Source organism: Capsicum annuum, chromosome 2 (genome assembly GCF_002878395.1).
Source record: "Capsicum annuum cultivar UCD-10X-F1 chromosome 2, UCD10Xv1.1, whole genome shotgun sequence".
NCBI classification, from domain to species: Eukaryota; Viridiplantae; Streptophyta; class Magnoliopsida; order Solanales; family Solanaceae; genus Capsicum; species Capsicum annuum.
In genome coordinates, this window is record NC_061112.1 from 74,535,346 (window position 1) to 74,552,085 (window position 16,740).

Consider the following 16,740-nt stretch of genomic DNA (forward strand, 5'->3'; position numbering starts at 1 on the left):
TCTGATTTCAGATGGACTGTATTTCCATTTGTGGCATTTAAATTTTGGTTTGACTATACCACTAATCAACTTACTAGTAGCATGCAATTTAGGATAAATATTATTTTTGATCGGACAGGTATGTTTTGGTAAAAATTCTCTGACATTAAACATTCCAGATTTATCGATACCAGATGCACGAAATAAAAAAAAACAATTATCGAATCTGCACAACAACGTATAACTGCAAAAAAAAATACGTATGCTCAAATACAATTAACCATATGAAAAAACAAATAACTAAATGCATAATACACTTATCAGGTTTTACTCGATCTTACAGATAGTGTTCGAAACTTTTCACGAATTGAATAGTCCTTCATAACTGATTTTAATACTCTTTTTTGAGATATAAACTTGATCAACCTCAATATGTTTGTGGTGTGGGTCGGAGATAATAACTCTACTTGTATCCATTTCAAATACATTCAAACATTCTTCTGATGGAGTAACTATTAACGCTCTTTGAGTACTTGTATTTCCCACGTTACTCACACTGACAGACATTTTTACACTTTTCGAATTACACAATGATGAACTTATAATTCTGCTGAAATTATCCCTATCAGAAACACTCACATATAAAGGCAAATTACTCAATTCCTTCAACTCTTTTTTCTGCATAATATATACCTTCAAACCCATGTCATTACGTAAACGTATTTTCTCCGCACTATCTGTTAATTGATATTCGATTTTAATGTATTTGCACGTCAAATCAACATCAACTTGAGAAGCAAGTAACGTGTACAGTTGGTCATACGTAGAGTTTACGCTCAATAATATTGCATCACTCATGTACTGTTCATATTCTTGCTCATAATTTCATCTTCCTGAATGTTTAACAAGAACAACAATGCTACCCATCTTCAAATTGTAGAAAACCACAAAATTGTAAAAAAATAAATTAAATATCTAATTTGTAGTATACACAACAACCAATTCGCTAATACAAAACTCCAAAGTGAATTCACACAAAAATAATTTAATCGAAACCAGCTTATCAAAAATTAAAATTCAGATTAACGTTTTACAATTTCTTCTCAACTTTCACACTTTATAATAACAACGCCAAATTTGAAATTCTAAAAAAAATGCTTCAACAATTTAACAATACCTGTAGTTGCAATGTTTTTTTTTTTTAGTGTTCTTCACAATGCTAGTCGATCACAAAAAAAATACGTTTAACCAGTAGTTCTTTAATTTAAATATGAATTTTGGGTTTTGAATTTAGTTTTGTTTATGAAAAAAATTATTTGAATTTGAATTATTTGTTGTAATTTAACAGTGATGTAAAAAAGAATTTTAAAAGGTAAGGAAATCTGTCAATTAATTGTTCCATAAATTATGGAACCATTTTTTATCATTTTAAACTAAAACTGATTAGCATTATATTAGGAACACAATATTCTGTTATATATGTATTTAACTAGCAACAATTTGCTTAAATATAAAATACATATTGTTATTTTTATAATTTTAAAAGCGTTGTTAAAAAGTTACAATTAAGGTTCTATAGTTGCTATTTATGAATTCCCCCCGCCCCCGCTCCAAAAAAATCTACAAACCCTAGTTGTACCTCTATAAATTAATAGTCACCGCCCCCACACCATTCACACAGTAAAGCAGCAACAAACTCCTCTTCCTTTTCCTTTCTTTATTGCATTTTCTGATTTATACTTTTAGTTGATGTAGAAGGAAGAGTGGCTATGCGGACTCTGAAAGATCAAGCTAAACAGACCGGATTGTCAGGGGCTTCTGTCTTTGCATGTCGATCTCCTTCTTCCCTGAGCCATCTCTTCTTTACATCTTTAATATATGCTTTTTAAATCTCTTTGTTAGATTTTGTAAACAATTTTTGGGGAGGTGGATTTTGCAATGAGGATTCCAAGCTCCCTCTTCTGAGTAACATTGAGGAAACTTGCTGGCAGAATCGAACCAATAACAACTAGCCACCACTGAGCATTTTCATTCCTCCCCCAGATCTACTTTTTAATTTTTCTTCATTTTCTTGCCCTAATTGATTTTTGATGGAAAAAAGGTCACGGTGAGGACTCCATAATATTCAAGCTCAACAGACCGGATTGCAGGCTTCTCTATTTTTAGAGTTTGCTTGCGTGTCGATTACCCCGCTGAACTGAGTGACTCTTTTTTCTTTTGATTTATTTTTCTAACTTATTTAGTGGTTTTTTAAATTGAAATCATAATGAGGATATCTAAGCTCCCTCTTCTGATTTCGGTGATGAATGACCTTTTATTCTTGTTTTTCTATTTATGAAACTGCCGTTTTATATTTTGTTCTAATGGTGATGATGATGAAGCAATTATTTTAATTCCAACACTTGGGCTGATTTTATAAAAGTGATTATGTTTATGTTGCAACTGAATCACATACTGTTTATTAATTCAAGTTTTACTTTTGGTTTTTAATTTGTGGCACATATTCTTTTTTTTTTTTTTTTTGCAACATTTTTCTTAGTTTATTGGTTGCCATAAGTCAAATGATGACACAGATCAATCTTAGGACACCTTTGGACACAACTAGTTATGGTTGTGAATGAAATTGATTATCGTTCTGATGATGATATGGTGGCTTGTGTCATACCTTTCGAAGTTCAATCGCTTCCTATGAAAATGTTTTCTTTGAGTGCTTTTGCTTAGCTTTAACATGTACCTTCTTTGACATTCCTGGTTCATGATTGCATTTTCTGTGGTATGGATTTGTGATCTGGAAATCCTTCTATAGATTTGTTGTGAGTTACCACTAATTGAATTTTAATTGCTTTTCCTTAATAATCGCTAATAGTTAATTATCTTTTGTCAAGTTGTAGTTTTAATGTTTTGATATGAGTTCTTACTATGTAGTTATAATATAAATCAAGGATTTGTAGTTTCATTGTTCAGTTTTACATGAAACATTTTCATAAAAACCAATTTCGCATGGAATACAAAATGTGATCAATGGTATTTACGTATAAGATAATGTTTGATAGCTTGATCTGCTCTTACTTGATTAAGCAATTTCTTTTATTTCTTTTAATTTTACACGTTTTCTAATTTTCTTTTTACTCTAATTTATTTGTGGAAGAAGTGTCACGATGATGACTTCATAATATTCAAGCTCAACAGACCGGATTGCAGGCTCCTCTTTTAGAGTTTGCTTGCATGTCGATTACCTCGCTGAACTGAGTGACTTTTTTTTTAACATATTTATTTTTATAAAAAGACGAGTAATTGTTTTTATGAAGAATTCTTTTCTTTGGAATTTTTATCATAACGAGGAAACTGCTGGTAGAGTTTAATTGAAAAATAATTTGCCATTGTTGAATGATCTTTCACTCTTGATTTAGTATAAAATCTACAATAATTGTATTTGAAATTTGTGGAGCAATGATTTTGTAGTTGTCTTAAATTATTGTTATGTCCGCGGCCATGCGTTTGGTCAGTTGATTTTTCTGTTTTTGGTTTTCAGATTTGAAGCCTCTGCTTCCTTTCCTACATTCAACTCAACTACTCCCTTAGTACCATTTTTCTCTATCTCAAATTTTCTAATTTATTGTTGTATTTTACTTCTCTGTTTTTACTTATCAAGATAAATTTTTTTCTTATTATTTCCTTAGTATAATTGATTATTCCTTATTATTAACATTCTTGAAAAATATTACAAAGAGTATATTATTAAGAATATAAATAATACTTTGATATTAGTCATCCATCAATATTGAAATTGATAATAATATACAATTAAAAGGGGTTAAATGATAAAGTTACTTTATAGATCATAGTTTTCTTAATAATTGTGTGATATCAATTTGGGACTCGTAAAATGAAACGGATGGAATACGTGCCTATTGCAAAGTATACAAGCAAAAACATCAAAGCATAATAGATATGATAAATAAAAATAAAATATTTACATTTGGAGTTTCAAAAATGATGTACAAATTAAAATCAAAAGAAGATATATATGTAATTTTCTCGGAATATATAATTGTGGAAAGTGAGGGTCATTTTTTAGGTGTGCACAACCTATTTTTATCATTATATTATATTACAAGTAAAGAGGATCATTTCATTAATTGAATAAGATATTTTTAATCGCGCAAAGAACGGATAGTTCTACTAGTTCTTGTTTATAAAAGTGTGTAACAACTCTTGTGCAATAGTATATCAAACCTTTCATGGAAAATATTGAATTTGCACGAGAACTTGATGAAGCTGGCGAATTTTTAAAAATCTTTTAAAAACGTATGAACATAATATTAGCTTTGTAAAATTTAAAAATATTTGATTAAATTTATTTCATTAAATTTAATAAGTTAGATATCTGTGTACTATTTAAAGAAAAAATTTCATTTATATTTAAAAAAATGAAAAATTTACAATAAATATAACCAAGTTTTGTATATTACTTAAAATGGCCATTAGACCATTTTCATCCTTTTTCTATTATTTTCAGCAGTAAATTAAGAAAGAAAAAAATAATTTTTTTGTTACTTTTTTGCTTCATTTTTTTCATTGAAAGGAAAACTTTTTCACTTTTCTTTTAAAAGGACTTTTCATGCAATTTTTTTCATGTATTAATATTATATAAATGGTGTATAAATATGTATATATAATGTACTAATAGTTATGTACTATATATGTAGTGTATCGATATTGTATAAATAGTTAATGTAGTTAATATATAATATATCAATATTGTATAAATAGTTAACATAGTTTATATGTAGTGTATCGATATTGTATAATAGTATAAACGTGTAACAATATTGTATACATGATGTATAAACATGTATATATGATGTACAAATACATGATGTATAAACATGTATATATGATGTACAAATAGTTATGTAGCATATATTTAATATATCAATATTATATAAATGTGTGTAAACAAGTGTTGACGTTGTACAAATAGTTATGTAATATCGACTCTGTTTAAATGATGTATAAACGTGTATAAATATTGTATAATTACTATATTAACATGTATGTATAAACATGCATGTATTAACTTATATCGATGTTGCATAAATAGGTATGTAATGTATTGACATTATACAAATGGTGTATAATTGTGTATCGATATTATATAAATAATTATGTAATATATATGTAATGTATCGATATTGATACTTATTTGATTATAATGTGTTCCCACCTTAATAAATAAAAATATAAATAAAAATAAAACAACGTAAATATTTTTCTTTCACTAAAGAAGTGAAACTATTAGAAAATAAAAAAAATTTAAATAAAAAACAACTAAATTTTTTTTTTCTTTTTTAAATAGCAAAGCAAAAAAGAAAAAACACTTTTTAAAATTAGAAAGAAAATGGACGTTTGAGATAGAGTAAATGGAGAAAATTGAAGGAAAAGTGTCTTTTAAGTCTTGAATGAAGGATTGGTGACTTTGACCAACAGATAGGGTCAAACATTATTAGGAAACTTGATTAAGTTAATTGTGGACTTGAATAATATTTTTAAAACTTTCTAATCTTTTCAAAAATACAAATCAACCCAACCCACAACTTTCTTTAATCCAAATCAACCACTTTTTCCTCTCTCTCGACAGCTTCTCTCAACTCTCTCCCAACCAACAGTTTTGCAAAATTTCTCCCTTCAAACCCCAACGACTTCTACCTCCGACGATAAATAGTTGGGCTTCGAGTTCCCCTCTTCAATTCAATCAACCTGTCTCTCATTCATCTCTCGACAGCTTCTCTCAACTCTTTCCCAACCAACTGTTCTGTAAATTTCTCATTTCAATCCTCGGCGACTTCAATATCCGACTACAAATAGTTGGGCTTCGAGTTCCTTTTCGACTTCAACCTTCAATCGACGGACAGCCTTGCTCTCCGGCCACAACAACTTTGAATTCTTCATCGTTCCTTTTCTTCTTTCACAGGTAAAAATTTATGACTTTTTTAGTTTTGAAGAAAACGAGGAACTTGAGCCAACTTCTCTTATAGTATTGGTTAACAATTTCAATATTTGTTGTACTAATTTGAAAGGTGGTCTGAATAAAACTCTAATTTCTGGTATTTCTTCTCTTTCCTTTTAGAAGTGAAGTTTGATTTTTATTGTTTGTGTTTATAAAGATAAAATGACAATTTGGTTTGATTTGTTCTGTTCTTGTTCTTAGTAAAAATAGTAAAATTGCTGTTTTTTGTTGAAGAACATCGTGCTACTATTTTTTATTTCCTCCGACAGATTACTCATTTGGTGCAACATATTAACCAGCTGGTGCAACAGATTTATCATATGATGCAACAGATCAACCATCTGATGCACTGAGGAACCATCAGATTACAATTCTAATACAACAAATTAATAATCTGATGCAACATATGAACTATTTGATGCAAGAGCTTTACCATATATTGCAACAAATTAAGCATCAGATAAAAAATCTGATGCAACTAATTAACCATCTGGTACAATGGAAGAACCATCAGATTAATGATCTGATGCAACAGATGAACCTCCTGTTAGATAAAATTCTATCAACTCTTCCTACAGGAAATGTCCAAGACTTAATTTTTTCAACTGATCATTCATCTGCCGCGATAGACGACCCTATGTTGAAAGAAATCTAAGCAATATTGACGGTTGATAACTGTTCCAATAGATCACTTATGTGTTGCAACAGATGTGTGACCTATTGCACAGACCATTCATCTTTCTCAACAGATGAGTGATATGTTTTATATTATCGTAACAGATTACTCAGCCGTTGCTGCAGGTTAGTTAACAGCTCTGACATATCATTTATATGTTGCAACAGATGTATAATCTGTTGCACAAACCATTCATCTTTCTGAACAGATGAGTGATATATTTTATATTGTTGCAAGAGATTACTCAGTCGTTGCTAACGGGTGATTTCGTGGTTAAGTCAACCATGGGAAAATCTTTCGACGCCTTCAGAAAAATACTTTGAGAATAAAAATTGGATGCTTATTTCAGGGACAACTACTTTGGGAAATATCTTGATTTACCGAAGGATAACAATGCTCGTTTCTAAATGAAAATGGTATATGAACTTCTCAATCATAGGTTTATGTATGAAAACAAAGATAAGATGGATGAGGTGTGGATAAATTACTGTGGCTTGCCTATTTGATTTGGTTAGAAAGAGTTTGCCATAGTTACTGGACTAAAATGTTATCCTCCTTCTCAAGTTATACCTATTCTAACCCCAAAAAAACATCCCGCACACCCAAAAAAGGCAAAGACAAGTCGTGTAATCGTGATGACCTGGTGTCCATTGTTGGTCCAAGCTACAAAAACAAAAATTTGATAGAAGCGTTGAAAGGTAAATGACTTTCAAAGAAGCACAATCAATCATTGTGTTTGGTTTAGTTTGTACATAATATTCTTTGGGCGAGAGACGTTAACAACAATATAAGCCTTGATTTAATAAAGCTCTCCGAGTATCTTGAGGCATTTAACAACTATCCTTGGGGGTATGAAAGCTTCAAAATGACTGTCAAATATTTGTTGACTCCGTTAGCACCAAACACAGTCAACTTATATGTTTTTTCATGGGCTTTCATGATAAATGTTTCTTTCTTCTATTATGATATCATTCATTTTTTTGGCTCAATAATGGTTTTGATTTATTGGCATTATTTTATAGGCTTGGGCGTTTGAAGCCATTTGTTATTTGAGACAACAAGTGAACTACCAGGAAAGAGTTTTCTGTCCAAGAATCTTGAGATGGTTGTTGGCCAAAATTGATAAAAGTGCAAAATTTCTTGATCTCTTCAACCCCCCGAAGAATGCAGTAAGTATAATTATAATTAATTTTTTTTAATTAATGATTTTTTTGACTGATCTAATCATCATTCTAATATATGTCATGATTTATGTTAGATTGTGCATCCGGTGCTAGTTTCGACCAATCGAAAGTTGAAGATGTCATTTTTTCTTACTTTACGATCTGTACAAATTTTATCGGACCCTAAGGTCATCGACAAAATAAAAATAGAATTGTTTGGAGCAACAACCATTACAAGAAAAATAATTTTAGAGGGTGGACTTGTTGTTATTGTTGATGGTCTTAATGGTGATGGAGTTTTTGGCGGTGGTAGTGGTGCTGCTGTTGGTGCTAATGATGTTCCTCTTACAGTATTTAAAGCAAACTATTATGAGTATGATCATACTGGTTATACAGATTTTGCCTCTCCCAACGAATGTTCTGCATGCAAATGTCAAGACTGCAGTGATTAATGCTATTAATGCATTAACTGCTTCTGTAAAGGAATTGACATCTAAGAGGGGTCTCATTCCATCAAAGAGGATTTTATTTCCATCCGCTCCATTAGAAATTAGGGCTAAGAGGAGAAGGAAAGTGATGTCCAGGGCATTATCAAGCATTCAAAAAAGCAAAATTGCAACTCCTTTATCTGCGTGTTGTACTGAGCAACGTACAATGTTCAAAGGAGAGTAGCACAAGCTGAAGAAGGTGAATATATTATATGTCGTCCAACTAACAAAACAAACAAACACATATCTGTTTAAACATATGACATATCTGCTGAAAATTATCAAACAGATATATACATCTATTGCAACAGTTGACTAACCTGTTGCACAAGATACTTTATCTGGTGCAACATATGTCTCGTCTATTTTAGAAAATCAAATAGCTCTTCGTACCGCTTTTAATTTTACCAACAAACTACCTATATGCTGCAATAGATGATTTATATGTTGTAACGGATGGTTCATCCATTGGAAATTATCACACAGTGTCTTTCTCATGTAGAAATTTATCCCAACCGTTGATTCATTATTGCAATAGAAATATAATTTGTTTGGGACAATTTAAAATGGGAGAAAAACTTGTTTGATTTACTAGAAGAGATGAGTTATCCTTTTCTGTTTTGTTGTATCTCCGTGATTAGCATTGACTAATTTTGGCTTTCCAGGTGGATGTAGAAGAAGCTACTGCTGAACAGCATTGACAATATGCTACTCTTTTATGGAAATATGGAGAAGAAAAAGTGCAAAAACCATACGTAAATGACAATAAAGATCCACGATGAGCAAAGTCGAATTCCATAACACTGAATGAAGAACAACTTGTCCATACTGAGTAGATCTTTATAGCTTGAGCTTGTCAAATCAAAGCAATCCTTGGCAGTATACTTAAATTGTTGTTAATGTATTTGTTGAGATCTGTACTCATAATAATTTTTTTACATTTCATTTATTCATTGACTTATGTCAGCTAATTTATGAAGGCTTCAATTTATTTTATTTTATCTACGAATTTTATTAATTTCTTAGATTTGAACTTATTAATTGAAAAGGAATACTAGATTCAAATATTGCAACAGATAATGTATCTGTTGCAACAGACGACACATCTATTGGAAAAATCAAACAGATTTAGACATATGTTGCAACAGGTAAGTGATCTGTTGGAATTTATCAAATAAATCTTCCCACTATTGCAATAGATGGACTTTAGATAAAAGCATCGAGATAATGCAACAGATGACCAACCTATTGCAACAGATAAACTATATGTCAGAACAGGTAGGATAACTATTACAAAGGATGGAGAATTTGTTGCATTATAAAAATTCAACTTTCGTTGGACATAAAAAATTGCCACTACGTGTAAAAAGGTTAAAGTGAATTGAATTGAAATAAAAAATGCGCAATCCATCGACGGTGTTCAGTTCAAACACTTAAAATATGATAGGCATCAAGTAGACAGTGTTCATTTTAAACACGTAAAATAAAATAGGCATCAAATGTGTCAGTGTCAGTCTGACACATTTCGCTGACTTGCCGTCACTTGGCCCTCAACGGTCATTTTTCTCCCCCATTATCTTATATATTCATCTTCCTCCTAAAATTTAACCCTAAATTTCCAAATCTTCTTCTTCATCGTCATCTTCTTTTATCTATTCAAATTATTTCTTTCCTTTTTTCCAACTGAGCTTGACAATGCCGATCACATCTTCCACTGTTTTTTGTGATAAAGATTTTCAATATTGTAGGTGCGGTCATGAAGCTTAGTTAAAGACTTCTTGGACTCAACAAAATTCGGGTCGTAGGTTTTTTATTTGTAAGATTTCAAAGGTAATATTTTTTTATTTAATTAATTGATTAATTATTGACTTGTAATTATTTTGTAATTGTGTTCTCTTTTTTTTTATAGAAATTGGGTGGATGCAATTACTTTGATTGGTATGAAGAACGACACCCTTCATAAGCAAATCGTGTAATCTGAGGTTTGTTGAACAAATTTAGGGTTTTTGAAGAGAAACAAAATTGAGCAAGAAGATACTAAATTGTTGCCGTTATTGCTACTGGTTTGGTGTTGTTGGGAACATGGATATTCAAGCCTAATTGCTGAAATTTTTATGGTGGTGTGTATATTTGCTACTGGTTTGGTGTTGTCGAACACATGAATATTCAAGGGTAACTATTAGAAAATATCAAAAAAATTTAGGCATATGTTGTAAAATTTAGGTCATCTATTAGAAATTATCAAACAGGTCTTCCCACTATTGCAACAGATTAGACTTAGATTATTAGATTATTCATAGAAATAACATCACCGTAATGTAACAGATGACCAACCTATTGCAACAGATAAACTATCTGCCAGAACGGATTAAAGATATTGTACAACAGATTGATAATCTAATCTATTGCATTATAAAAAACTCAACTTTCATCAAAAAAAATTATTTCCACTACATGTACATGTAATAAAGTGAAGGGTGACTTGAAATTAAAAATTTCTATTTCACTGGCTCTTCTATATGCACAGGCTTTAAGCGTCCAGTTAGTACCCCATAAGCCCCCACCTCTTGCAGGTTTGCCATAGTGTTGTCGCACAGAAAAGTCGTTGGCTCGGCCATTTTTGTGCCGGTCAGCAAATATTCGATGTGTGTAAGAGCGTGCGAGTCGCTCGCTTTAGCGGCATCATCTTTTGGAAGGATCATTCCCCTGTTTCGACCATCAAAATCCCATGATTTCTTCATCAACACTTCCTTTGACAAATGATTCATCAGCTTATGCTCTCTTAACAAGATGGGCAACAACACCATCAGTGGCTCCACGAGGAGAAAAAGATCGAAATCATCGATGAGAGGTGCGTTGGAGTCATAAACATTGATCTTTCCCTCCTTGATTAGTATCTCAACAGCTCGATAATGCATGTCGTTCACGCTAATAGCTGCAAGAATCCTTTTTACCTCAGTCCAGCTCTTGCCGTGTGGATTTGGCTTGTTCTTTCTAACATATCTTAACATTTCTTCTTCATCCAAGACCAAGGTAGGAACTAGGAAATCAAGTATCACGCCAAGGGATGATGCCTCTTCATTGAGTTGAGCGTACCTATCCTTAAGCTTCTTGCTGAAGTTAAGGTCCATTATCCTATCGGCAGCGTCATAAGCTTCCCGGTAGTTAATTGCCTTTTCCTTATGAGGCAGAGAATTACGTCAACATTCTGTGAGATAAGAAGTCAATTTTTAAATAGGTTAGTAATTGTAAACATGCAACAGATGGTCCATCTGTTGCATAGGGTTCTCTGAATCAATAATCCAACGCAACTTATGCAACAGATGGATAATAAGTTACATCAGAACCACTACCAATTGCACCAGTATACCCAGCTGTTGCAACAGATGTGAAATCTATTGAGTAGATTTTTCTTCATGATGTAGATTTGAAGGGCTAGGTTAGGAAAAGTAAACTTGCCTTGTCCTTGTACGGCATACGCATATCAGTCATAGTCTGAAAGTCTTGGGGGAAAAGGGAAGCCTGGGGTAATCTGGTGCGCCTGGCTTGGCATGCTTGGCCTATCGCAGATCCCTCTTCTCTTCGACGCCAAGTTTCGCGTATATGTCCACCTTCTTGATTGGCCCCTGAACTTTAACAACTTTTGGAGAGGGAGGAATTGCAATTTCTTTTGATTTTTGAGTGGTGAGTACGTCTCTAATAGCTCTTTTCTTTCTCCTAACCAATGCTGTATGAGTGTATGGCTCCCTCACCTTCTTGGATGGTATGACACACCTCTTGGATTTGAATTCCTCGATAGCTTTAGAGATAGCTTCTACTTTTTCAAAGAGTTTATCCTATCTGTCCTTGCACTCATCGCATTCGTAACGAGAATACGAGGCTGGAGAGGGGTGAGAGGGATCTGTGTAAGGGAAAAAAAGGGTGTTTTCAAACATATTTATTCTTTCTTGAGCATCAACATGCTCATCATCACGAGTGGTAGCAGCATCAGCATGCCTGCCACCAACACCAACAACTCCACCAGAAGAAGCACCCGGATCTGCCTTAGTAAAAGGTTGGTCATGAAAAGCCTCAACATTAGGCTGGCCTTGCCTAACTGCTCTTCTTATGGCTGTTGCTCCAGCCAATTCCTTCTTTATTAAATCCACCGTTGGGTCTGCAATAGTATCAACATGACCTAGAGTAATATAAAAAGTCATCACCTATTTATTTCATAGTTTGCAGTCTACGGTTAAAATTCGTTTGAGTCTGGTTCAAAGAAACAGATCAACATATGGATAATCTGATGCAAAATATCAATCATCTGTTACAACAGCTGCACAATACGGGTAATTTGTTATGCAGCAGATGATCTATACATCGCAATATATGAACAATATGTTATCAGATTAAACATCTGTTGCATAATTTTCAGTAGATGGTTAATCTTTTAGGAGTCGGGTTCAGAGAACCAAAGAAATAGATGGGTAATCTGATACAAGATATATCCTGTCGCAACAGATGTCCCATCTAGTGCATCAGATATAACATCTATTGCACCAAATATAACATCTATTCAATATCTTTCTTATCTTTGAGTAGAATTATTTTACTTGAAGAAGACGTACTGCATCATCCTGAAGGTTAAAGAGATCAGCCTTCTTAATATTGGTGTTGCTCTTTGCTCGGTGATCCATTATCATCATGTTGATGATTATCCTCTTTCTCTTTCTCACTCTCCAATTCCTCTTCTTCCTCACTTTTATTTACTTTATCACCATCTTCGGACCCTTGTCAACTTCCCTCAATGTTGTTTTCACATCTCTCCCCAGCTTCACTTTTCCCTGACTGAGATTGTTCAGGAAGCTCCTCTAAATCCCTCTATACTGTAGCCTTTTTTTTTAGTGGTCAGACGTTGATCCACTTTTACTTTCTTTTCTTTTGGGAGACATGTTTTACTTACAGACAAAGAAAAATAAAAATTATATTTCAATTGATGTATGCATAGATTTTAAAAAAATACTTTACAAACACCACGAATATCGACACACCAACAGCCACCACCACAAACACCACCAACCAATGCCAACAAACAAACAAACACATTTAATTTGGTCCGAATTGATCTTAATTATTTTTAAAATCATAAAATATATGTGTAATTTTTAACCCTCTCATCATGCAGTTGCCAAAAGGGTAATTCAATTGAAATTGTATAAAAATAATTGAAGTTGTAGTTGATCGAGTACTCTAGGAGGTGACCCTATGAAAACTCACCCCTGGTCCTAGATTAATCAATTTAGGTACTATTAGTCTAACATATGAACTAAATTGAAATTGTAAAAAATAAATATTCAACATGTTGCGTCATATTTCTCATTTATTGTAAATTATCAATTAGATTAGGTAACAACATATTACGAATCTCATGTAAATTAGTATCAAACAAATTAATTCATCTGTTGCGACAGATTATCCATCTATTGTAAATTATCAAATGGATTGTCATATGTCGCAACAGATTACCCATATGTTGTAAATTATCAAATAGCCGCTGCCATCTGTTGTGGATGACCCTGTGAGAACTCACCCCTAGTCTTAGATTAATTGATAGTTTACCATATGAGAACTCACCCCTAGTCCTAGATTATTCAATAAGGTATTAGTAGCCTAGTCCTAGATTAATCAATTAAGGTATTAGTCTAACATATGAGATAGTAAGAATCAGTTCGGCTCAGAGTGATTGATCGATGACTCTGTTAGGAGGAATGCAGTACTGTCTCATTATGCAATTTCCAAAAGACTCAATTGAAGTTATAGTTGACCCTATGAGAACTCACCCCTAGTCCTAGACTATTCAATTAAGGTATTAGTACCCTAGTCCTATATTAATCAATTAAGGTATTAGTTAAACATATGAGGTAGTAAGAATTGGTTCAGCTCAGAGTGATCGATCGCCGACTCTGGTCAGGAGGAACGCAGTACCGTCTTATCATGTAATTGCCAAAAGACTAAATTGAAGTTGTAGTTGACCCTATGAGAACTCACTTTCAATTAAGGTATTATTCTAACATATGAACTCAATTGAATTATATATAAACAAATGTTCAACCTGTTGCAATAGATGTCTTTTCTGTTGGATCAAATCAAACAGATTACGTAATCTGTTGCAATATATTACCCATCCGTTGTAAACTATTAAACAGATTAAGTCATTTGTTATGAAAGATTATGAATTTATTGTAAACTATCAAATAGATTAAGTCATCTGTTGCGACAATTTACCCTTCTGTTGTAAATTATCAAATAGGCGCTGTCATCTATTGTAGTTGACATTATGAGAACTCACCCCTAGTCCTAGATTAATCAATTAAGGTATTATTTGAACATATGAGGTAGTAAGAATCGGTTTGGCTCAGAGTGATCCATCGACTCATCATGTAGGAAGGAACACAGTCCCGTCTCATCATGTATTTGCCAAAAGACTCAATTGAAGTTGTAGTTGACCCTATGACAACTAACCCCTAGTCCCGTATTATTCAATTAATGTATTAGTTGAACATACGAGGTAGTAAGAATTGGTTCATCTCAGAGTGATTGATCGATAACTCTTGTCGGGAGGAATGCAATACCGTTTCGTCATGCAATTGCCAAAAGACTCAATTGAAGTTGTATTCTACCTAGATCAATGTAGGTACTATTATTAATCTTAACATTAAGTTAATAGGAACTAGGGGTGGCAATTTCAGCCCATATTTGTAAAAAGAGTTCATTTAATCCATATTAGTGAATTAGATCACTCATATTTCAAATGGGTAATTATGGACTTCAACTCATTTTAAAAGCTCATACAAATATGGATAAAATGGATAAAATATGGGTACCCATTTAAACATAGAAATCACCCACCTATGCTTAAAGTTTCATTTTTTTTCTTTTCTAGTTTCTTTTCTTCTACTTTTTTTCTTTCTTTTTTCCTTTAATTTACTTTTTTTCTTTTTCATTTTTTTTTATTTTTTTACTCATTCCTTATAATTTTTTTTTTCTCTTTCTCATTTTTTCATCTATTTTTTTATTTTTATTTCTTTTTTCTTTGTATTCTTTTTTTTTTCCCTTTCCCCTTTGTCATTCTTAATTCATCATTGGTATTCGTTTGAGACCTACATAGGTTAATAAATATAAGCTTCTAATTATCTCATTTAGCCTATATAATTCATAACATCTCTTATCAATTAAATATAATCCATAGTCTCACTCTTTTATTATTATTTTTTTCTATCTTTTATTTCTCTTTCTTTTTTTTTTCTTTCTTTTTCCTTTAATTTAATATTTTTTCCTTTCTTTTTTCCTTTAATTTACTTTTTTTTCTTTTTCATTTTTTCCACTTATTTTTTTCTCGTTTCTTACTCTTTTTTTCTTCCTTCTTTTTCATTATTTTTTCTTTTTAAATTTTATTTCTTTGCATTCTTTTTTTTTTGTATTTCCTCTTTCCCCTTTTTCATTCTTGGTTCGTCATTTTTGTCATTTTTCTTATTTTTTTATATTCTTGTCCTCATTTTTTTTTGTCATTGCATTTTATATAGAAATATAAATTTCTTATTTGAATAGTTTAGTTGTCAATATGTGCAATTTATCATTTGTATTTATATACAAATAAGTATATGAATTAAAATCAACATGGGTTATGGTGCAGTGAATGGGGCTGCTCCACCCTTAACCAGAGGTCGATGGTACGACCCTGGTTATGGAGAAAACTCTGTTGAGAGCGCTTCCACCTTAATGGGCCCTGCAACCCCCGATCCAGATTAGTCAGGGCTCCAATGCAGGCATCGAACACCGGATAAAACACCAAAAAAAGATATATGAATTAGTTATATTTTCTTGAGACTAAAATATATATGGCTGAGGATCCACATAGCCCTCGAATTATAAATGTTGGGCAAATATAAATCAATATGCGCTTATGGTATTTCGTTATCATAAAAAAAAGAAGGAAACTAAAAATAGAAAAAAAAAGTAGAAAGAGAGGTAGAGCTTAGAGATAGAAGAGAGAAAAAAGCGTAAAGTTAGAATTGAAGAAAAAAAATACAAAAAAAATCAAAAAGAAAAAATAATGAAAAAGGAGAAAGGGAAAAAGAAAAAAGATGATGGTGAAAATAAATATACTGAGTGTTTACGATATTTTAGTCATTATCCATAATTTGTATTCGACTTAACCATGTTCTTCGAAAATAAAAAAAAAAGATAAAACATAAAATACAGCTAAAAAGGAAAAAAATGTGAAAGAAGTAAAAACAAAAAAAATAAAAAATAGAAAAAAAGGAGACTAAAAAGGAAAAGGAAAAAAAAAAAAAAGAGAAACAAAGGGTAGAGGGTAGAGATAGAAGAAAGAGAAAAAAAAAAGAAATAACAAAAAAATGAAAAAAAAGAAGAAGAAAACTAGAG

At 31.9% G+C, this 16,740-nt stretch overlaps 3 non-coding genes across 3 annotated transcripts; all 3 read left to right on the forward strand.

Moving 5' to 3' along the window:
• The first annotated feature begins 1,907 nt into the window (after positions 1-1,907).
• LOC124896349 lies at positions 1,908-2,005 on the forward strand. Its single transcript, XR_007052708.1, has one exon. It is a non-coding gene; the product is annotated as a small nucleolar RNA R30/Z108 (small nucleolar RNA).
• A 74-nt stretch (positions 2,006-2,079) lies between these two features.
• Positions 2,080-2,186, forward strand: LOC124896444. Its single transcript, XR_007052807.1, has one exon. It is a non-coding gene; the product is annotated as a small nucleolar RNA Z107/R87 (small nucleolar RNA).
• A 944-nt stretch (positions 2,187-3,130) lies between these two features.
• LOC124896446 lies at positions 3,131-3,234 on the forward strand. Its single transcript, XR_007052809.1, has one exon. It is a non-coding gene; the product is annotated as a small nucleolar RNA Z107/R87 (small nucleolar RNA).
• Positions 3,235-16,740: the final 13,506 nt, after the last annotated feature.